At 38.0% G+C, this 24398-nt stretch overlaps 2 long non-coding RNA genes across 5 annotated transcripts; one reads left to right on the top strand and one right to left on the bottom strand.

Annotated features, from left to right (window-relative positions):
• Positions 1-5410: 5410 nt before the first annotated feature.
• LOC137100593 (uncharacterized) lies at positions 5411-19583 on the bottom strand. Of its 4 annotated transcripts, XR_010910931.1 has the most exons (4): positions 18345-18483; positions 10019-13427; positions 7124-7194; positions 5858-6629 (listed from the first exon to the last, which is right to left on the bottom strand). It is a non-coding gene; the product is annotated as an uncharacterized lncRNA (long non-coding RNA). The 4 variants fall into 4 exon arrangements; XR_010910932.1 differs by adding an exon at positions 5411-5851 and having other exon boundaries at positions 6277-13427; XR_010910929.1 differs by adding an exon at positions 19446-19583 and having other exon boundaries at positions 5858-13427; positions 18345-18516.
• LOC137100592 (uncharacterized) lies at positions 16499-19583 on the top strand. The gene is made up of 3 exons (XR_010910928.1): positions 16499-18169; positions 18275-19362; positions 19448-19583. It is a non-coding gene; the product is annotated as an uncharacterized lncRNA (long non-coding RNA).
• Positions 19584-24398: the final 4815 nt, after the last annotated feature.

Below are 24398 nucleotides of genomic sequence, written 5' to 3'. Positions count from 1 at the left end.
CAGTAAGTAGTGGAGCATAGTTATAAAATAAATAAATGTTTTTAAAATATTACATACTGTAGTTATAAAATAGTTTCTCCCATTGAAAATGACTGGAAAAGTAAATGACTGTAAACGCAGACAGGGTACATGAGCATAGTAGATGAGCATTTATTCATTGACAGTGTATCTAACATATGAATTTTGCTCAGTTAGACTTTTTATCTACTTTTAAATCAGAGTAAATATTCATAATTATTCAAAGGCTTGAAAACGGAGGTTATTCATAAGAAAGTGAAGTGTTAGTTCAAAATAATTTTGCTTTACAATGACGACACTGAAGATTCACATGAATAATGGAGATAATGTTGATTTCTGTTTCCACAGGTGTGAATGGTATTGATTTCATCCAGCCAGACTCAGTGGTTGTGCAGCCTGGACAGACTGTGTCCATCACCTGTCAGGTCTCTGGATATTCTCTGATTGATAACAGCTATGCAACAGGTTGGATCAGACAGGGTGAAGAAAAAAAAGAAAGTGGGTTTTGCATTGGTGGGGAGGACGTGGCTTTGAATAAAATCATGTTTTGACAACAACACATACACTTCAACTAGTTCTGTGACATTAGCAGGGGTGAAGCTGCAGCCTGAGGACACACATGTTTACTATTGTCGGCTCACAGTGACACAAACCAGCAACAGACCTGAACAAAAACTCACAAGCTGATTGAAAAATGTGTATTTACTTTCAATACATTTAATTAATAAAAATGATTTAATGTGAAACATTTTTTTTTCCACTGCAGCTCACATTTGTATAGCAGAGACTCACATGAAGGATATGACTCATTTTCAGATCTCATTGTAGAGAGGATGGACCACTAGTCCAGTTCCTAATTGTGAGGAGGAGTTAATGCAAAACTCACATGTCTTCCACCTACTTATCTGTCTGCACAGAGGACGACAGAGGACAGTGGACACAGAGTTTGACATGATGGACTATAGGTTCGGGCTGATGCTGTTATCTCTCTGCTGTGCAGGTGAAGAATTCTACTAATCTCAAAATGAAATTGTTTTATTTTTTGTTTTGTTTTTCATGCAACATCCTAACTAACATAATGTACATATCTTTTGCTTTTCAACAGGTGTTGATGCTCAGACTCTGACAGAATCTGAACCAGTGGTTAAAAGACCTGGAGAATCCCACAAACTGACCTGTACAGCCTCTGGATTGACAATCAGTGGCTACTACTTGGCCTGGGTCAGACAGGCTCCTGGAAAAGGACTGGAGTGGGTTGCGAGTATATACAGTTCTAACATCTACTACTCTCAGTCAATCAAAGGCCGGTTCACCATCTCCAGAGACGACAGCAGACTGCAGGTGTATCTGCAGATGAACAGTCTGAAAACTGAAGATTCTGCTGTTTATTATTGTGCTCGACACGACGGACACAGCGACTGAAGTTGGTTGAGCAGCTGTAAAAAATCCTACACTTACTATGTCCCTAATGTCCATAAGTCCATTATTAGAGCTTCATTCTGGTTTAGAGTAAGAAGATGTATTTTTCTAAAGGGGAAGGAGGGGAGTGGGGTTAGAGTGAACAATATTAAGCAAAGTTACTTAAACATTTAAACACACATTTATCCATGTTTGAGATAAAATTACAAATGGAAAAAAAATGTTTGTTTGACAACAAAATAAATGAGTAGCTGCACAATTATATTTATCCTCACTGGTCTGACACAGTTTTACCTCTAAAGGTTTAACTTTAGTTAAAGTTGAAGAATTAGGAAAAATGAAGTATTTGCAGTAATTACTGACGTTCCATGAACACAACCACACTAAAAAAATGTTCACACTAATATGGCGTGTAATTCATATCAAAAGCCTAATTTTCCGTACACAAACTATGTCATCATCAACAAATCAATTACATTCATTAATTTCTCTGCACATTCCTTTAAACTGTTTGTTGCCAAGCATTAGCTAAAAAATCAAATAATCGAACAAAACCATCATTTTATGTTTTGAAGCGTCATCAGTACATTGTATTAAAATAACAGTTGCAGTTCCTCCTTTGATCCACCAGGGGTCAGACAAGAACTGCTTGTGTTTCTAATTCGGATTTTGGTGACACTGATGGAAGATGGAGCATCACTGAAAGTAACAGAAGTGAGGAGATTACTGACTCACTTCAAACAAATATTTTCTATCAGTATTAGTGTCTGTGACTTGTCTCTGACACCCTACAAACATGCATATGTACAGCAGTATGTGTCTGACTGTACAGTAGGTGTTTCCTGTCAAAGTGCACTAAGACAAGCTGCACCCACAGACTAATAGATTTAATTCTTATAAAACTCAGAAAAAGTACAATATGATACTGTGTCCAGTTTTGCCATGTGCCATGAATATGTGTTACAAATGAACTGTATGATGTTTTTTCATTGTCTTATCGATATTGTTTGTAATAAGATATAAATGCTGAGTAAATTCAGACCAGTTTGTCATGAGTCATGTCTCTGAAAGTTCAATGAAATAAAAACAAATGCAAATAGGTCAATATCATTTTTTTGTCTTATGGGGAGGAGTCAATGCAAATCTCAATCTCCTCCATCTTTATTTATCTCACTGCAAACAAACTGAGGACAAATCAAACCACAGAGCAGACATACAACACATTTCCACTATGACTTTAACTACTTGTTTAACATTTCTGCTTCTAGCAGCAGTTTCTGGTAAATACCACACATATCTGCCTTTTTCTTTGTCAGTGTTTCCTTTGGCTCAGTTCTGATCAAACTGTCTTTTCTCCTCAGGTGTTTGCAGTCAGACTCTGACTGAGTCTGAACCAGTGGTAAAGAGGCCTGGAGAATCCCACACACTGACCTGTACATATGCAGGAATATCTGACAGTGATGCTGATATCAGCTGGATCAGACAGGCTGAAGGAAAAGGACTGGAGTGGGTTGGCTACATTTCTGCTCCAAGTGGAAGCTATATATATTATTCCACATCTGTCAAGAATCGTTTCACCATTTCCAGAGACAACAACATGGATCAGGTGTATCTGCAGATGAACAGCTTGACGACTGAAGACTCTGCTGTTTATTATTGTGCTCGAGAGCCACAGTGACACAGGAAGTTACAGAGCTGTACACAAACCCCTGCAGATGTCACTGTGACACTGACTGTTTTTTTCTTTCAGTCTGCATATATCAAATATTTGAAAAACTATAAGTCTAGTTTTAGTCTAATTTATAACACAATTAAGGGTCAATGAGTTCAACATACCGAAGTAAAGAATCAATTAAAAATGTTAAGATACAATTTTCTAAATGAAATGACACCTTTAACTTTAATTAAAGTACAACTGAATATTTATCAGCTGGTTGCATCTCACAGTTGAAAGGGAAATGAAAGGAGTTGGTTTTTCATGGGCACAATGCAAAGTCCTGCTCTAAAGAACAAGTTCAGCTTCAGGACAAAATCTACAGCCTGAGGACACAGCTGTTTATTACTGTGTAAAAAAATCTTCTTCTTCTTTTCCTTTGGGCTGTTCCCTTTCAGGGGTCCCACAGTGAATCATGAGCCTCCATCTGACCCTGTCCTCTGCATCCTCTCCTCTCACACCAACTAACTTCATGTCCTCTGTCACTACATCCATAAATCTCCTCTTTGATCTTCCTCTAGACCTCCTGCCTGGCAGCTCCAACCTCAGCAATGTATACCATCACATTTACATTTACATTTAGTCATTTAGAAGACGCTTTATCCAAAGCGACTTGCAAGTGAGATGCAAAGCAGGCAAAAATCAAAGCGAACAAAGAAAACATCAAAGCGAAGTCATATTAATGTCATATTAATTTTGTTAATAAGCAAACATGTCAGAATCCTCCTGCAGTGATTGAGGTTACAATAAAACTGGACTGTTGAGGTTAGAACACTGCAGCTTGTGAATACAGACTCTTTCCTGTTCCTTTACTGAAAATGTAAGTTTGAAGTACAGATTTGTCCATTAAAATGTAGGAACTAAAAATAATAAGTTGGCTGAAAAATGTACAGATATACTTAAGTACTGTAAAGAAGTATTTGTTATTTTTCACCTCTGGAGAGGAGGAGTTAATGCAAAACTCAGATGTCTTCACCCTCTACTTATCAGTCTGCAGAGAGGACAACAGAGGACAGAGGACAGAGGACACACAGTTTTATATGATGGACTATAGGACAGTTCTGCTGCTGGTAACTCTCTGCTGTGCAGGTGAAGAATTTTACTGATGTCAGAGTGAAATTGTTTGTTTCTCATTCAGTATCCTAAATAACATAACATGTGTTTTTTACTTCTCAACAGGTGTTGATGCTCAGACTCTGACAGAATCTGAACCAGTGGTTAAAAGACCTGGAGAATCTCACAAACTGACCTGTACAGGCTCGGGATTTTACTTTGATGCCTACTGGAAAAGGACTGGAGTGGGTTTCTACTATTGCTGACAGCAGTAGCAGCAAGTACTACTCCCAGTCAGTCAAAGGCCGGTTCACCATCTCCAGAGACGACAGCAGACAGCAGGTGTATCTGCAGATGAACAGTCTGACAACTGAAGTTGGTTGAGCAGCTGTACAAAATCCTACTGTTACTATGTCCTTAATGTCTATAAGTCTTCAAGTGTTAGAAATTATAGCTCCATTCTTTTTTTAAGAAAGTAGATGTATTTTTTTAGCTTTATCAGACACATGTTTGCTGAAACTGTGACTATGAAAGGACAGAACCTGCAGCCTGAGGACACAGCTGTTTATTACTGTGTACAAATATGCACAAACACCTGGAGATTTATAACATAAGACTTCACCACATAAACACACATGTTCTAAACTTATAAAAAACGTACAGATTTAATAAATAGTATAATATAGTGACATTATGTTAACACAACCATGAATATGTATTTAATTATCGCCTGATACGAGAATAATATGACATTTCCATTTGTAGTTGTTGTGGTACATCACAATGAGTAGAGACAGTGAGGATTTTTAATGACTAATAATCTGCACTTACAGCAGTTTTCTACCTCATCTGTTCCCAAAGAGCTTTACACTGCTTCTCAATCACATTCCCATCAGCCCAGATTGACACACTGTTTTACTCTACATATGTAAATGTATCTGTTCCTGTTTGAACCTGCAGAGGGACGTCTATGCAAAGTTTGCTTCTTTAAAAACTCAACTCTAAATCAACAACTCTCACACAGTTGGTGACAGAATCGTAGCAATTTCAATGAGACAGCAGTAGAAGAGAACTGAACTACAGTGATAATCAACAGAATGGAAAACACAGTTGTGTGGAGCTTATTACTTGTTGTTACTGTTCATGGTGAGAAATATCACTCTGCAAATGCTTCTAACCACTGAGTTTAAATTACGGGGAATGAAAAGTGTGATTTTCTTTTTACTTACAGGAGTTTGGAGTGAAATCAAAATGGACCAGTCTGACTCTGAGGTCAAAAGACCTGGAGAGACAGTGAAGATGTCCTGTGTCATATCTGGTTATAGCATGACGAGCTACAATATGGGCTGGATACGACAGAGACCAGGAAAAGCTCTGGAGTGGATTGGGTGGATGAATACAGGTTCAAACTCTGCTACCCTTGGCAGCTCCTTTCAAAGTCGTTTCACCATGACTGAAGACGTCCCCAGCAGCACTCAGTACCTCGAGATCAAGAGTCTGAGAGCAGAAGATTCTGCTGTTTACTTCTGTGCTCGATTAAGCACAGTGACTGAAGACAGTGTAGCAGCTGTTCAAAAACATCCACCCATAGGAAGAAGTGATGTGATCTCAGTGACATCTGGGTTTTTTTCAACACCTGCAAAAACACTTTGAAATGTCCGTGTTAAACATCTGTTGCAGTATTTGTTTTTACAAACTGTTAAAAATAAGCTAACTAATGTATTTTGATGTCATGTCTTTCAGTCATAGGAGTTAAATTTATACAGTAAACTACAAAACATATATTACACTAAATAAGAATAAAGGAAAAATAAGCTCTGAACATGAGAAAAGCAGTGGATATTTTAAAAAGACAATAAGCAAAGTGTGTTCAAGTTAATGCAGTAAAATTACAATTTCTATTAATGTTAAACACTTTGTTTGTGATCAGACTTTGACTACTTTATTCCTACGGTTGCATTACTGTAAACACAACAAACACAAGACTGAATTTAACTCAACACATTCACCAAAATTCACCAGACCAGTTCCTCATTTTGAGGAGGAGTTAATGCAAAACTCTAGTCTTCCACCTTATCTGTCTGCTGTGAGGATGACACAGATGAGAGGGGTTGGCTTCAATCCCGGCTGCCCTTCTTCAGGTCCTGGAGACGTACAGCTCCTGGAGAGATGGGAGGTTGCAGCCAATAACCTTCTCAGCTGAGTGAATGATGCGCTGCAGCTTGGCCTTGTCCCTGGCTGTGGCTGCAGCAAACCAGACTGTGATGGAGGATGTGAGAATGGATTCGATGATGGCAGTGTAGAAGTTCACCAACATCATGACATGGAGGTGAAACTTCTTCGGCTGCAGTAAGAACAGCAGCCTCTGCTCAGGCTTCTTTGTGAGGGAGCTGATATTCTGCTCCCACTTGAGCTCTTGGGTGCACTTTGGAAAAAACAAAAGACTCATACCAAAGGATCTGAGAGCATGGTAAATGTTGCATGTTTGTAACCAGACAAATACTGTTTATAAAGAATGTTGCCCAATGTTCAGAGTGTGCGATGAGAAAATGAGATTGATTCAAAATTTTGTTCTCTTGTAAGTAATTTGAATAAAACGTGTTTCTGAGATGCTGAAACTGAGATAAAATGTAGATCAATAAAAATATTGGTTGTCTAACTGTCTCTGAAGGAACAAACATTAATTCACCACTTTGACTAAACATCTGCGATTCATTCGATTATTCTCTGTGAGGAGGAGTCAATGCAAAACTCAGAAGTCTTTTTATTGGACTTAATAGTGCCCAGTATAGTGTGTCTTAAAATCACATGGTGTTGTTATTATTACTGAATTCTATTTAACACAAATTAATCCATAACAGTCAATCAGAACACCAGAGTTATAGGAAACTAAAATTATGCACCACTTTGACTAAATACCTGCAGTGCAGTTGTTTTTTCGCTGTGAGGAGGAGTCAATGCAAAACACAAATGTCTTCCACCTTATCTGTCTGCAGAGAGGACGACAGAGAACAGTGGACACACAGTTTGACATGATGGACTACAGGTTAGGGCTGCTGCTGTTAACTGTCTGCTGGGCAGGTAAAAAGTTTTACTGATCTCTAATTGATGTAGTTTGTTTTTAACTTAACATCTAAACTCACATGCAGTTTTGCTTTGTGTCTTCACAGGTGTTGATGCTCAGACTCTGACAGAATCTGAACCAGTGGTTAAAAGACCTGGAGAATCCCACAAACTGACCTGTACAGCCTCTGGATTCACATTCAGCAGCTATGCTATGGACTGGGTCAGACAGGCTCCTGGTAAAGCACTGGAATGGGTTGCATTTATAAGCAGTGGCAGTGGAAGTAGCACTTACTACTCTAACTCAGTGAAAGGCCGGTTCACCATCTCCAGAGACAACAGCAAACAGCAGCTGTATCTGCAGATGAACAGTCTGACAACTGAAGATTCTGCTGTTTATTATTGTGCTCGACACTCACAGTGACTGAAGTTGGTTGACCAGCTGTACAAAATCCTACTGTTACTATGTCCCTAATGTCTATAAGTATTCAAGTGTTAGAAATTATAGCTCCATTCTTTTTTTAAGAAAGAAGATGTATTTTTTTAGCTTTAGCAGAGACATGTTTGCTGAAACTGTGACTATGAAAGGACAGAACCTGCAGCCTGAGGACACAGCTGTTTATTACTGTGTAAAAATATGCAGAGATTTATGGAGATTTATAACATATGACTTCACCACATAAACACACATGTTCTAAACTTATAACTGTTAGACTGCTTTTTACCCATAGATCTCTCTGAGCTAACTTCAATTATTATCTCATCTAAACCAACAACCTGTCTGCTAGACCCTATTCCAACTAAGCTGCTCAAGGAAGCTTTACCCTTAATAGATACGTTCATATTAGATATCATCAATCTATCTTTAGAAACAGGCTATGTACCACAGGCCTATAAGGTAGCTGTAATTAAACCATTACTTAAAAAACCCTGTCTTGACCCAGGTGTTTTAGCCAATTACAGACCAATATCTAATCTCCCCTTTATTTCTAAAATAATTGAAAAAGTAGTCGCAAAACAATTATGTGATCACCTTCATAGGAATAATTTGTATGAAGACTTTCAGTCAGGATTTAGAGTTCATCATAGTACAGAAACAGCACTGGTAAAAGTCACCAACGATCTTCTCATGGCCTCAGATACTGGACTCATCTCTATACTTGTTCTGTTAGATCTTAGTGCTGCATTTGATACCATTGATCATAACATTTTATTACTGAGACTGGAACATGAAATTGGAATTACAGGAACTGCATTAGGTTGGTTTAAATCTTATCTATCTGATAAATTTCAATTTGTTCATGTTAATGATGAATCCTCCATGCACACAAAGGTTAGCTATGGAGTTCCACAAGGCTCTGTGTTAGGACCAATACTTTTTACTTTATATATGTCTCCTTTAGGCAACATTATTAGAAAACACTCCATAAATTTCCACTGTTATGCTGATGATACCCAGCTATATTTATCTATTGAACCAGATGAAAATAATCAGTTAATAAAGCTTCAAGCATGCCTACAAGACATAAAGGCCTGGATGTCCCACAATTTTTTACTTTTAAACTCAGACAAAACTGAAGTCATAGTATTTGGGCCCAAAAATCTCAGAGATATGATGTCCAACCATATTGTTACACTAGATGGCATAAGTCTGGCCTCCAGTACTACTGCAAGGAACCTTGGAGTTATTTTTGATCAGGATGTGTCCTTTAACTCACATATAAAACAAATCTCTAGAACAGCCTTCTTCCACCTACGGAACATTGCCAAAATTAGGAGCATCCTGTCTCAAAGTGATGCCGAAAAACTGGTCCATGCATTTGTTACCTCTAGGTTGGACTACTGTAATTCCCTACTTTCAGGATGCCCCAGTAACTCCCTAAAGAGCCTGCAATTAATCCAAAATGCTGCAGCAAGAGTGCTGACTGGAACTAGCAAGAGAGATCATATTTCAGCTTCTCTCCATTGGCTTCCAATTAAATGTAGAATAGAATTTAAAACCCTGCTTCTTATATTCTTACCGGTCGAGGCAGATGGCCGTCCACCCTGAGCCTGGTTCTGCTGGAGGTTTCTTCCGTTAAAGGGAGTTTTTCCTCTCCACTGTTGCCTATGGCTTGCTCCAGGGGGAATTGTTGGGTTCTCTTTATATATCTTTATAATCTTGACTTTATTCTGTAAAGTGCCCTGAGATGACTTTGTTGTGAATTGGTGCTATATAAATAAAGTTGAATTGAACTGAATAAAAATACTTAGATAGATTTATAGACTAAATAAAATTGAATGTAAGATTTTGTAGTGACATTATGTTAACACAACCATGGATATGTATTTAATTATCGCCCGATATGAGAATAATATGATATTTCCATTTGTAGTTGTTGTGGTACATCACAATGAGTAGAGACAGTGAGGATTTTTAATGACTAATAATCTGCACTTACAGCATTTTTCTACGTCATCTGTTCCTGTTTGAACCTGCAGAGGGACGTCTATGCAAAGTTTTGCTTCTTTAAAAAGTCAACTCTAAATCAACAACTCTCACACAGTTGGTGACAGAGTCGTGGCAATTTCAATGAGACAGCAGTAGAAGAGAACTGAACTACAGTGATAATCAACAGAATGGAAAACACAGTTGCGTGGAGCTTATTACTTGTTGTTACTGTTCATGGTGAGAAATATCACTCTGCAAATGCTTCTAACCACTGAGTTTAAATTACGGGGAATGAAAAGTGTGGTTTTCTTTTTACTTACAGGAGTTTGGAGTGAGATCAAAATGGACCAGTCTGACTCTGAGGTGAAAAGACCTGGAGAGACAGTGAAGATGTCCTGTGTCATATCTGGTTTTAGCATAACGAGCTACAATATGCACTGGATACTACAGAGACCAGGAAAAGCTCTGGAGTGGATTGGATGGATGAATACAGGTTCAAACTCTGCTACCCTTGGCAGCTCCTTTCAAAGTCGTTTCACCATGACTGAAGACGTCCCCAGCAGCACTCAGTACCTCGAGATCAAGAGTCTGACAGCAGAAGATTCAGCTGTTTACTTCTGTGCGTGACAAAGCACAGTGACTGAAGACAGTGGAGCAGCTGTTCAAAAACATCCACAGTAACATCTGAGTTGTCTTGTCAGCAATAAAGTGCCAACATATTCTGTGTGTATAGAAAGTCTTTATATGTTACATTACAATACATGGATGGCAGAATTTTCTTTTATCCTTTTTTTTTTATCCTATATTGATGCCAACGTGTTTCTTGGCGTCGATATCAGATGCTCTTGTTCCCACGGGGTCAAATAGACCCAGTAGTGATGCCAAAGGGTATCTGTGGTGTCAACATGATTTACCAAAGGATGTTAAAAAGCCATATCTGATGCTGTGTGATGAGAACGTGTTGGATTTAGCACATACAGGTGAGAGGACCAAGGTCAGTGCATCTGTCAAAAATAGCACTGTAACATTACCTTTGGTAATTTCTTAAAGCAAATATTTTCTACTTCAGTCAGCATTTTTGAAGATTTGCAACACAAAATATCCAAATACAGTCTAATCTGGAGACTTTTGATGAAATGCACAAACTATAACTAACAAAACAAAATAAGCAGCTTGTCAAACAACAGTTTGTTGATGTTGCCTCTGCAGCTATCAGAAACAAGGTGGTGCTCTGGGTGTTTCAGCCGAGGGAAAAAAAGAGTTTCTAATTACTACAGACTCAAAATATCAGTGTTATTAGATTAAGAAAACAGTAGCTGAAAGATGTCCGGTCTTGTGTATCCTCCCCCTGATAATGAGTCAAAACTCAAACGCCCTCCACCTCCAGCTATTTGTCTGATGACAAGATGAAAGAGGACAGTGGACACACTTTCACATGGGACAGTTCTCCTGCTTTGAAAGATTTTTACTCAGATTGACCTGCTTTATACAACCACTGCATGTACAGATTTTGGGTAAATGGTCAGACTCTCTGTTATATAATAATGTGCACTTTCACAAATCAACCCAAAAGAAAATGTGGAACACGTTGTTGCATTTTTCTATAAACAGCACTAGGGGCAGTCAGTGCACATGTTTTTCCTCTGTCAGTTGAAGAAGACACGGGTGCGTCTCATTGATCTACACTGTGGCTGACAGCAAAACCATGATTTATTAAGAAATTGTAAATAATTTACATTTAAAATTATGACTAAAGTCCCTGCTGTTTCTTTTTCTGTCTAGAAGACCGTAATTAAATCGGAGGAGCAGGTCATTCTAGAAAACGAATCACATAAAGGCCTGTATGTCCTATAATTTAGCAGTAGCTCTCAGTGCCACTAGATCACAAGTCTGACAACAGAAGATTCAGGGATTTATTTCTGTACTTGAAGAGACACAGTGACTGAAGACAGTGGAGCATCTGCAGAAAACATCCACTGATAGGAAGACGTGATGTGATCTCAGTGACATCTGGGTTTTCTCAACACCTGCAAAAGCACTTTGACATGTCCATGTTATTGATATGTTTAACATTAATTTTATTACAAACTGTTAAAAATAAGCTAACTGATAAACTGTCCTCGCAAAGAGTGGAACTTGTTCTATGCTAGACAGTTAGCTAACATGGTGAGTGTGAAGTCCTCCAATATGCACAAGGCGTAACTTTCCTTGAATGTTTAATGAAGGCTCACTCTTCGTTTCTCTTGTTTTACTTTACTCACTCATTCACTGTAAAACTGAACACAAACAACAATAGGAATAAAAATAACATAACATGCATCTTACAGGCACAATCCAAGGTTTCAAACATTGAAACAAAAAAATGCTGAGTCACAACGGCAATGAGCACCACAATTTACCATAGCTCCAAATTAACGATTTTAAAGCAAAATAATAATGCAGCAACCACAGTATGTTTACAGCATAAAAAAAGGTAATAAACAAAATACTTACGGACAAATAATGTCCAAGGCTACAACGTTATAAAGAAAATTAGCGGCAGGCGATCAGTCACGCTGTCTCCTCTACCGTGCTTCAGTAACTCTTAGGGGAATCCAGGCTCTAAACCTACTACTACTAGCTGACCAGAGGGGGGCGCTGCTGCTCCCAAAACGCTGTACACAAAGCTATGCAAAGGTTTTTTAGCAGTTATAAATGCACTCAAACAGAGGGCAGAACAACTGATGTAATTTGATGTCATGTCTCTCAGTCATAGGAGTGAAATTTATACAGTAAACTGCAAAACATATATTACACCAAATAAAAATGAAGGAAAAATAAGCTCTGAACATGAGAAAAGCAGTAGATATTTTAAAAAGATAATTAGCAAAGTCTGTTTAAGTTGATGTGGTAAATTGACAAAGATTTTTTTTATGTTAAACACTCAATTATATTCCCACAATTACCGAGCTAATAAGACTTGTTGGATTTTCTAATGTTAATAATACATGTTTCAGTGTCAGAGATCAAATACAATTGCATCATTAATCATACGGTTGCATTGTTGTAAACACAACAAACCAAAAATCACTAGTCCAGTTCCTCATTGCAAAACTCATATGTCTTCCACCTACTTATGAGTCTGCAGAGAGGACGACAGAGGACAGTGGACACACAGTTTGACATGATGGACTGTAGGACAGTTCTGCTACTGTTAACTCTCTGGTGGACAGGTAAAGAATTTTACCAATTTCAAATTGAAGCAGATTATTTTCCTCTTACTAAAATCTTAACTTACATGATACTTTGTTTTGTGTCTTTGCAGGTGTTGATGCTCAGACTCTGACAGAATCTGAACCAGTGATTAAAAGACCTGGAGAATCCCACAAACTGACCTGTACAGGCTCTGGATTCACATTCAGCAGCTATGCTATGTCTTGGGTCAGACAGACTCCTGGAAAAGGACTGGAATGGATCGCCTTGCATGATACTGGTAGCGGCAAATATTACTCTCAGTCAATCAAAGGCCGGTTCACCATCTCCAGAGACAACAGCAGACAGCAGGTGTATCTGCAGATGAACAGTCTGACAACTGAAGACTCTGCTGTTTATTATTGTGCTCGACACGACGGCCACAGCGACTGAAGTTGGTTGAGCAGCTGAACAAAATCCTACACTTACTATGTCACAAATGTCCATAAGTCCATTATTAGAGCTTCATTCTGGTTTAGAGTAAGAAGATGTATTTTTCTAAAAGGGAGGGAGGGAGGGGAGTCAGGTTAGAGTGAACAATTTTAAGCAAGGTTACTTAGACATTTAAACACACATTTATTCATGTTTGAGATAAAATTACAAATGAAAAAATAAAGTTTGTTTGACAAAAAAATAAATGAGTAGCTGCACAATTATATTTATCCTCAATGGTCTGACACAGTTTTACCTATAAAGGTTTAACTTTAGTTAAAGTTGAAAACACGCTGCCAAATTTGTTTTTAAACAAAATTGTTATCAAAATATTGATTCTGAAGTAAAACTTTACAAAGTCCAAACTCACTGAAACTAGGAAAAATGAAGTATTTGCAGTAATTACTAACGTTCCATGAACACAACCACACTAAAAAAATATGGTGTGTAATTCATATCAAAAGTCTAATTTTCCGTACACAAACTATCTCATCATCCACAAATCATTTTCATTCATTCATACCTCTGCACATTCCTTTTATCTGTTTGTTGCCAAGCATTAGCTAAAAAATCAAACCATCGAAAAAAAACATCATTCTATGTTTTAAAGCGTCATCAGTACATTGTATTAAAAAAACAGTTGCAGTTCCTCCTTTCAACCACCAGGGGTCAGACAAGAACTGCTTGTGTTTCTAAGTCGGATTCTGGTGACACTAATGGAAGATGGAGCTTTACTGAAAGTAACAGAAGTGAGGAGATTACTGACTCACTTGAACAAATATTTTCAGTCAGGCTTTGTGTCTGTGACTTGTCTCTGACACCCTACAAATATACAAATATGCATATGTACATATTGTTTGTAATAAGATCTAAATGCTGAGCAAATTCAGACCAGTTTGTCATGAGTCATGTCTCTGAAAGTTTAATTTAAAAAAAAAAAACAAATGCAAATAGGCCAAATCCCTTCAGTTGATAAATATGATTTTTTTGTCTTATGGGGAGGAGTCAATGCAAATCTCAGTCTCCTCCATCTTTATTTATCTCACTGCAAACAAACTGAGGACAAATCAAACCACAAAGCAGACATACAACACATTTCCACTATGACTTTAACTACTTGTTTAACATTTCTGCTTCTAGCAGCAGTTTCTGGTAAATACCACACGTATCTGCCTTTTTCTTTGTCAGTGTTTCCTTTGTCTCAGTTCTGATCAAAGTGTCTTTTCTCCTCAGGTGTTTGCAGTCAGACTCTGACTGAGTCTGAACCAGTGGTAAAGAGGCCTGGAGAATCCCACAAACTGACCTGTACATATGCAGGAATATCTGACAGTGATGCTCATATCAGCTGGATCAGACAGGCTGAAGGAAAAGGACTGGAGTGGGTTGCTTACATTTCTGCTCCAAGTGGAAGCACTATAGCTTATTCCACATCTGTCAAGAATCGTTTCACCATCTCCAGAGACAACAACGTGGATCAGGTGTATATGCAGATGAACAGATTGATGACTGAAGACTCTGCTGTTTATTATTGTGCTCGAAGGCCACAGTGACACAGGAAGTTACAGAGCTGTACACAAACCCCTGCAGATGTCACAGTGACACTAAGTCTTATAAAAGTATTGTTTTTGTTTTAGTCTGTATCTCAAGATTAATCTTTTTTAATCTTTTTAGTTTTTGCCATTTCATTCATTTCTAACCGAAGTTATAACAGAATTAATTAGTTCAACATGAACTAAAGTAAACTGGAAAAAAAAACATGAATTTAAAAAAAGATTCAGCTGTTTATTATTCTGCTCGACACCCATAGAGACTGAACTTGTCTTAGTAACTGTAGAAAATCCTACTGTGTTCACAGACTCTTACATTGTCCCAAAGTCTTCAAGTATAAATGATGGGTCCATTGTTGTTTTTTAAAAAGATCATATTTTAGTGGGTTTTGAGGTGAATAATATTGATGGTTATTTAAATTATAGTTGAAAAAAAGAAAAAGGTTTAAAGGGAACAATATTATTCAGAGTTGTTGACATATTTATATTATATACCAATGAATGTTTTTTTTTTTCATTCAGTGAAGCTAAAATAAATAAAGAAATATAAAGTTTTTCTTTTGCTGCGATGTCTGTAAAATATGTGTAATCTTATGAGAGTAAATAGTAATATTTTTCTCTCTTCTTATAAAATCAGATGGATCATTTACATACATGTAGTTAATTCTGTGTGTTCATGTGTTAAACAGACTGACTACACATCAGCCACCCCCCCTCCATCATACCCTGATGCAAATGTTCAGTCTGTACAGTGTCCATCTGTCATGTGAGGAGGAGTTAATGCAAAACTCACATGTCTTCCAACTACTTATCAGTCTGCAGAGAGGACGACAGAGGACAGTGGACACACAGTTTGACATGATGGACTATAGGACAGGACAGCTGTTGTTAACTCTCTGTTGGACAGGTGAAGAGTTGTATATTTCTCAAGTGGAAATAAATTATGTTCCACTTAGCATTTTAACTCTCATCATATTTTTTATTTTGTGTGTTTGCAGGTGTTGATGCTCAGACTCTGACAGAATCTGAACCAGTGGTTAAAAGACCTGGAGAATCTCACAAACTGACCTGTACAGGCTCTGGATACACATTTAGTGACTACTGGATGGTCTGGGTCAGACAGGCTCCTGGTAAAGGACTGGAGTGGCTCGCTTACATTAATGGTGGTGGTGGCACCACTTATTACTCTCAGTCAGTTAAAGGCCGGTTCACCATCTCCAGAGACAACAGCAGACAGCAGCTGTATCTGCAGATGAACAGTCTGACAACTGAAGATTCTGCTGTTTATTATTGTGCCAGAGACTCACAGTGACACAAGGTTTCTGAGCAGCTGTACAAAATCCCACTGGGTTGATAGACTCCTACTATCTCACAAAGGGAAATGTCCTTAAGTCTTTAAGTGTTTAAACATTACAGCCCCATTCTTATTTTTCTAAAACATTTTGGGGGGGAGAATCAAAGTGAACAATATTAAACAAAGTTTCTTACATATTTAAATATACCACTAAAGACAAATCTATTCTGTGGTGGAAAATATATTTAAAGTAAAAAATAAAAATAAATAAAAATAAAATATAAAAAACGACTAGAGACTCATCACCTCAACAACACAGATGTTTTAGCAAAAACATTAAATTCCACACACTAAATGTCACTTAGTTAAACATTGTTTTTCCACTAGTTTTATTGTATTAAGTTTCAGTTGCTTCACATTTCTGTGGATGTCAAACATCTACACACACTGAAACATTCAAAGTTTTTCTAACCACAACTTCAAACCTCCAACCAACCAGAACAAACCCCAGTCTCCATTCCAATAGCTAATAACAACAATAAAAACTAAAAATGAATGTATAATCATGCAGTAAAAAGATGTTCAATACTGTTTTACAACTATGCATTCACACAATATGCAATGTAATTCACTGTTTACCTACAGTTTAGCTACATTTTAAGCTTTTATAGAAACTTCAAGCTAATTTTTCTCTTCAATGTCCCTAATATGACAGTTACAGCAGCTCATCCACTAACTGAACTCAGCACCATGATAGATAAGGACTGAATAACATCTCCACATTAACATACGTTTGGAGCATATTTCTAAAAAAATATCAAATGTTTTGATTTATGTTAACGTATTAACTAACGGCTTTAACTTTCAGTTAGAATGTAAATTAATTCAAAGCACATTTAAAGTTCAATTTAAATTGTTATAACATTTAAAAAAAACATAATTGTACAAGTTTGTACAAAAGCAGTAAAACCTTTAACTTCAATCTGGCAGCTACAGGAGAAGGCTCAACTTTACATCTATGTTTAAATGAGGGAATTATATAATATGCAAATGTATGTTGTTCATAAGGAGGTGAAGTGTGTGTGTGTGTCAGTGAGAGGACAGAAGAGCTCCCATCAGTTCAGCTTCACCATCAACCATGTTCTCTGTAGCTCTGATACTGCTGCTGACATCATTTTCAGTTCTCATTGTAGAGAGGATGGACTACAGTCTACAGACAAATGCAGACTTTGCTGTGATGTGGCCAAGATAAAAATAAATAGCCCCTGACTGCTGCTCCATGATTAAAGATGATCCCTTGTTGCATAAGAGACCATCTTCTTGTGGAACTGTTAGCAAACCTGTAGAGGGACGTCTAACTCTTTGTTCCATACAGTGCAAACACCACACAAGCAGCTGTCTGATTCCAGACAGAACAATAGTGCAGTGAACCACAGCAGCAACAACACAAAGGAAACAAGTGTTTTCTCAAGTTTGTTCTGTCTTCTTTCTTCTATGGTAGTTGATGATCACTATTTCTGTGTTTATAGATACAGAGGATATTTAAAAAGGTTACAGTATTAGTAAGGTGTAAGTAAGGTGTATTTAAGTCAATGTGGTGAACTGACAATAAAGCTGATTGTTTTTAATGCTTAACAATCTGTTTGTGTTCATACTTTCACAGTGTTCATAGAAAAATATTGTTAATAATGTAAATAAACATGTTTCAGTGTCTGATGTCTAAACTGAGATTAAAGAAATGTTAAACATGTTGGGAAAAATAATCAAACACGAGACTGAATGTAATTTAACACGTTCACCAAAAATCACTAGTCCAGTTCCTGATTGTGAGGAGGAGTTAATGCAAAACTCACATGTCTTCCACCTACTTATCAGTCTACAGAGAGGACGTCAGAGGACAGTGGACACACAGTTTGACATGATGGACTATAGGTTCGGGCTGATGCTTTTATCTCTCTGCTGTGCAGGTGAAGAATTCTACTAATCTCAAAATGAAATTGTTTTATTTTTTGTTTTGTTTTTCATGCAACATCCTAACTAACATAATGTACATATCTTTTGCTTTTCAACAGGTGTTGATGGTCAGACTCTAACAGAATCTGAACCAGTGGTTAAAAGACCTGGAGAATCCCACAAACTGACCTGTACAGCCTCTGGATTGACAATCAGTGGCTACTACATGGCCTGGATCAGACAGGCTCCTGGAAAAGGACTGGAGTGGGTTGCGAGTATGTACAGTTCCTACATCTACTACTCTCAGTCAGTCCAAGGCCGGTTCACCATCTCCAGAGACGACAGCAGACTGCAGGTGTATCTGCAGATGAACAGTTTGAAAACTGAAGATTCTGCTGTTTATTATTGTGCCCGAGTGACACAGTGACTGAAGCTGGTTGAGCAGCTGTACAAAATCCTACTGTTACTATGTCCCAAATATCCATGAGTCTTCAAGTGTTAGAAATTATAGCTCCATTCTTTTTTTAAGAAAGAAGATGTATTTTTTTAGCTTTAGCAGAGACATGTTTGCTGAAACTGTGACTATAAAAGGACAGAACCTGCAGCCTGAGGACACAGCTGCTTATTACTGTGTACAAATATGCACAAACACCTGGAGATTTATAACATATGACTTCACCACATAAACACACATGTTCTAAACTTATAAAAAACTTACAGATTTAATAAATAGTATAATATAGTGACATTATGTTAAAACAACCATGGATATGTATTTAATTATCGCCCGATATGAGAATAATATGACATTTCCATTTGTAGTTGTTGTGGTACATCAGTAGAGACAGGGAGGATTTTTAATGACTAATAATCTGCACTTACAGCATTTTTCTTTTTCTTCTACCTCATCTGTTCCCAAAGAGCTTTACACTGCTTCTCAATCACATTCCCATCAGCCCAGATTGACACACTGTTTTACTCTACATATGTAAATGTATCTGTTCCTGTTTGAACCTGCAGAGGGACGTCTATGCAAAGTTTTGCTTCTTTAAAAAGTCAACTCTAAATCAACAACTCTCACACAGTTGGTGACAGAATCGTGTCAATTTTAATGAGACAGCAGTAGAAGAGAACTGAACTACAGTGATAATCAACAGAATGGAAAACACAGTTGTGTGGAGCTTATTACTTGTTGTTACTGTTCATGGTGAGAAATATCACTCTGCAAATGCTTCTATCCACTGAGTTTAAATTACGGGGAATGAAAAGTGTGATTTTCTTTTTACTTACAGGAGTTTGGAGTGAAATCAAAATGGACCAGTCTGACTCTGAGGTGAAAAGACCTGGAGAGACAGTGAAGATGTCCTGTGTCATATCTGGTTATAGCATGACGAGCTACGATATGGGCTGGATACGACAGAGACCAGGAAAAGCTCTGGAGTGGATTGGATGGATGAATACAGGTTCAAACTCTGCTACCCTTGGCAGCTCCTTTCAAAGTCGTTTCACCATGACTGAAGACGTCCCCAGCAGCACTCAGTACCTCAAGATCAAGAGTCTGACAGCAGAAGATTCTGCTGTTTACTTCTGTGCTCGATTAAGCACAGTGACTGAAGACAGTGTAGCAGCTGTTCAAAAACATCCACCCATAGGAAGACGTGATGTGATCTCAGTGACATCTGGGTTTTTTTCAACACCTGCAAAAACACTTTGAAATGTCCGTGTTAAACATGTGTTGCAGTATTTGTTTTTACAAACTGTTAAAAATAAGCTAACTAATGTATTTTGATGTCATGTCTTTCAGTCATAGGAGTTAATTTTATACAGTAAACTTCAAAACATATATTACACTAAATAAGAATAAAGGAAAAATAAGCTCTGAACATGAGAAAAGCAGTAGATATTTTAAAAAGATAATAAGCAAAGTGTGTTCAAGTTAATGCAGTAAAATTACAATTTATTTTAATGTTAAACACTTTGTTAGAGACTTTAACTACTTTATTCCTACGGTTGCATTACTGTAAACACAACAAACACAAGACTGAATTTAACTCAACACATTCACCAAAATTCACCAGTCCAGTTCTTCATTTTGAGGAGGAGTCAATGCAAAACTATAGTCTTCCACCTTATCTTTCTGCTGTGAGGATGAGATGAGAGGGGTCGGCTTCAATCCCGGCTGCCCTTCTTCAGGTCCTGGAGACGTACAGCTCCTGGAGAGATGGGAGGTTGCAGCCAATAACCTTCTCAGCTGAGTGAATGATGCGCTGCAGCTTGGCCTTGTCCCTGGCTGTGGCTGCAGCAAACCAGACTGTGATGGAGGATGTGAGAATGGATTCGATGATGGCAGTGTAGAAGTTCACCAACATCTTGACATGGAGGTGAAACTTCTTCGGCTGCAGTAAGAACGGCAGACTCTGCTGAGCCTTCTTGGTGAGGGAGCTGATATTCTGCTCCCACTTGAGCTCTTGGGTGATTGTGGTGCCCAGGAAGCGGAAGGACTTGAGAGAGGTCACTGGAGTGGTGCAGAGGGTGAGAGGGGGGAGGGGGGAGGGGGGAGGGGGGAGGGGGCTGGTCTTTCCTGAAATCCTGCTGATGGTCATTGAGTCAGCAAAGAGCAGCTGTATCTGCAGATGAACAGTCTTTCATTGCCGTCTGTTTTTATCCTGCACTTTGGAAAAAACAAAAGACTCATACCAAAGCATCTGAGAGCATGGTAAATGTTGCATGTTTGTAACCAGACAAATACTGTTTATAAAGAATGTTGCCCAATGTTCAGAGTGTGCGATGAGAAAATGAGATTCATTCAAAATTTTGTTCTCTTGTAACTAATTTGAATAAAACGTGTTTCAGTGTCAGAGATGCTGAAACTGAGATAAAATGTAAATTAATAAAAATGTTGGTTGTCTAACTGTCTCTGAAGGAACAAACATTAATTCACCACTTTGACTAAACATCTGTGATTCAGTCGATTACTTTCTGTGAGGAGGAGTCAATGCAAAACTCAAATGTCCTCCACCTTATCAGTCTGCAGAGAGGACGACAAAAAACAGTGGATACACAGTTTGACATGATGGACTACAGGTTAGGGCTGCTGCTGTTAACTGTCTGCTGGGCAGGTAAAAAGTTTTACTGATCTTCAATTGATATAGTTTGTTTTTAATTTAACACCTAAACTCACATGCACTTTTGTTTTTTGTCTTTTTCAGGTGTTGATGGTCAGACTCTGACAGAATCTGAACCAGTGGTTAAAAGACCTGGAGAATCTCAAAAACTGTCCTGTACAGCCTCTGGATTCACATTCAGCAGCTACTGGATGGCCTGGATCAGACAGGCTCCTGGAAAAGGACTGGAGTGGCTCGCTTACATTAATGGTGGTGGTGGCAGCACTTATTACTCTAACTCAGTTAAAGGCCGGTTCACCATCTCCAGAGACAACAGCAGACAGCAGGCGTATCTGCAGATGAACAGTCTGACAACTGAAGATTCTGTTGTTTATTATTGTGCTCGACACGACGGACACAGCGACTGAAGTTGGTTCAGCAGCTGTACAAAATCCTACACTTACTATGTCACTAATTTCCATAAGTCCATTATTAGAGCTTCATTCTGGTTTAGAGTAAGAAGATGTATTTTTCTAAAGGGGAGGGAGGGGAGTGGGGTTAGAGTGAACAATTTTAAGCAAAGTTACTTAAACATTTAAACATACATTTATCCATGTTTGAGATAAAATTATAAATGAAAAAATAAAGTTTGTTTGACAAAAAAATAAATGAGTAGCTGCAGAATTATATTTATCCTCACTGGTCTGACACAGTTTTACCTCTAAATGTTTAACTTTAGTTAAAATTGAGGAATTAGGAAAAATGAAGTATTTGCAGTAATTACTAAAGTTCCATGAACACAGCCACACTAAAAAAATGTTCACACTAATATGGTGTGTAATTCATATCAAAAGCCTCATTTTCCGTACACAAAGCATCTCATCATCCACAAATCATTTTCATTCATTCATTTCTCTGCACATTCCTTTAAACTGTTTGTTGCCAAGCATTAGCTAAAAAATCAAACCATCGAACAAAACCATCATTCTATGTTTTAAGGCGTCATCAGTACATTGTATTTAAAAAAACAGTTGCAGTTCCTCCTTTAAACCACCAGGGGTCAGACAAGAACTGCTCGTGTTTCTAATTCGGATTCTGGTGACACTGATGGAAGATGGAGCATCACTGAAAGTAACAGAAGTGAGGAGATTACTGACTCACTACGAACTAAATATTTTCAGTCAGTCTTTGTGTCTGTGACTTGTCTCTGACACCCTACAAATATGCATATGTACAGCAGTATGTGTCTGACTGTACAGTAGGTGTTTCCTGTCAATGTGCACTAAGACAAGCTGCACCCACAGACTAATAGATTTAATTCTTATAAAACTCGTAAGGATTCGTAAATTTGTTCCCCTTTTGCCACTAAAATATGAATAAATACAATATGATACTGTGTCCAGTTTTGCCATGTGCCATAAATATGTTTTACAAATGAACTGTATGATGTTTTTTCTTTGTCTTATTGATTTTTTTTTTCTTATCCTGTGAGGTCAGAATCTCCACATGCGGATCATTGTCCGCACGTTGATTTGGCATAGTTTTTTTTAAGCCGGATGCCCTTCCTGACGCAACCCTCCCCAATTTCTATTGGGCTTGGACCGGCACTGCACAGCTGGGGAGGGGAATGGGCTGTTAGGGGTTCAGTGTCTTGCCCAGGGACAGTTTGACATATATAGCCAGGGCCGGGGATTGAACCACTCACCCTGTGGTCCGTGGACGGCTGCTTTCACCTGAGCTACAGCCACCCCCTTCTTTGTCTTATTGATATTGTTTGTAATAAGATATAAATGCTGAGTAAATTCAGACCAGTTTGTCATGAGTCATGTCTCTGAAAGTTCAATGAAATAAAAACTAATGCAAATAGGTCAAATCCCTTCAGTTGATAAATATCATTTTTTTGTCTTATGGGGAGGAGTCAATGCAAATCTCAGTCTCCTCCATCTTTATTTATCTCACTGCAAACAAACTGAGGACAAATCAAACCACAAAGCAGACATACAACACATTTCCACTATGACTTTAACTACTTGTTTAACATTTCTGCTTCTAGCAGCAGTTTCTGGTAAATACCACACATATCTGCCTTTTTCTTTGTCAGTGTTTCCTTTGGCTCAGTTCTCATCAAACTGTCTTTTCTCCTCAGGTGTTTGCAGTCAGACTCTGACTGAGTCTGAACCAGTGGTAAAGAGGCCTGGAGAATCCCACAAACTGACCTGTACATATGCAGGAATATCTGACAGTGATGCTGATATCAGCTGGATCAGACAGGCTGAAGGAAAAGGACTGGAGTGGGTTGCCCACATTTCTGCTCCAAGTGGAAGCACTATAGCTTATTCCACATCTGTCAAGAATCGTTTCACCATTTCCAGAGACAACAAAGTGGATCAGGTGTATCTGCAGATGAACAGCTTGACGACTGAAGACTCTGCTGTTTATTATTGTGCTCGAAGGCCACAGTGACACAGGAAGTTACAGAGCTGTACACAAACCCCTGCAGATGTCACAGTGACACTAAGTCTTATAAAAGTATTGTTTTTGTTTTAGTCTGTATCTCAAGATTAATCTTTTTTAATCTTTTTAGTTTTTGCCATTTCATTCATTTTTTGCTCATGTTATAACAGAATTAATTAGTTCAACATGAACTAAAGTAAAATGAAAAAAAAAACATGAATTTAAAAAAGATTCAGCTGTTTATTATTCTGCTCAACACCCATAGAGACTGAAGTTGTCTTAGTAACTGTAGAAAATCCTACTGTGTTCACAGACTCTTACATTGTCCCATAGTTGATGTCATTATGTCTTCAAGTGTAAATGATGACTGCTCTTATACTGTGTGTGGAGCATCAGAGGTCACATCTCCAGCCTCAGGATGATCAACACACTCACTCTTCTGCTGGTTTCTCTCTCTCTGACCTGTGAGTTCTCCTCATTTTTTTGCCTTATATTTAATCAGAATATTGGCTGATGACATCACAAAACTTTGACTTTCTTCTCTTTTCATGTCAGGTTGTACAGGTCAGAGTATGGAGTCCATTCCTCCCAGTTCAGTGGTGAAAAAGACTGGAGAGACTCTGAGTCTGTCGTGCAGAGGATCTGGTTTCACATTTACCTGCTGTAATATGCACTGGGTAAGACA

The sequence above is a fragment of the Channa argus genome, chromosome 15 (assembly GCF_033026475.1).
Source record: "Channa argus isolate prfri chromosome 15, Channa argus male v1.0, whole genome shotgun sequence".
NCBI lineage: Eukaryota > Metazoa > Chordata > Actinopteri > Anabantiformes > Channidae > Channa > Channa argus.
This window is presented reverse-complemented; position numbering and strand designations above follow the sequence as displayed.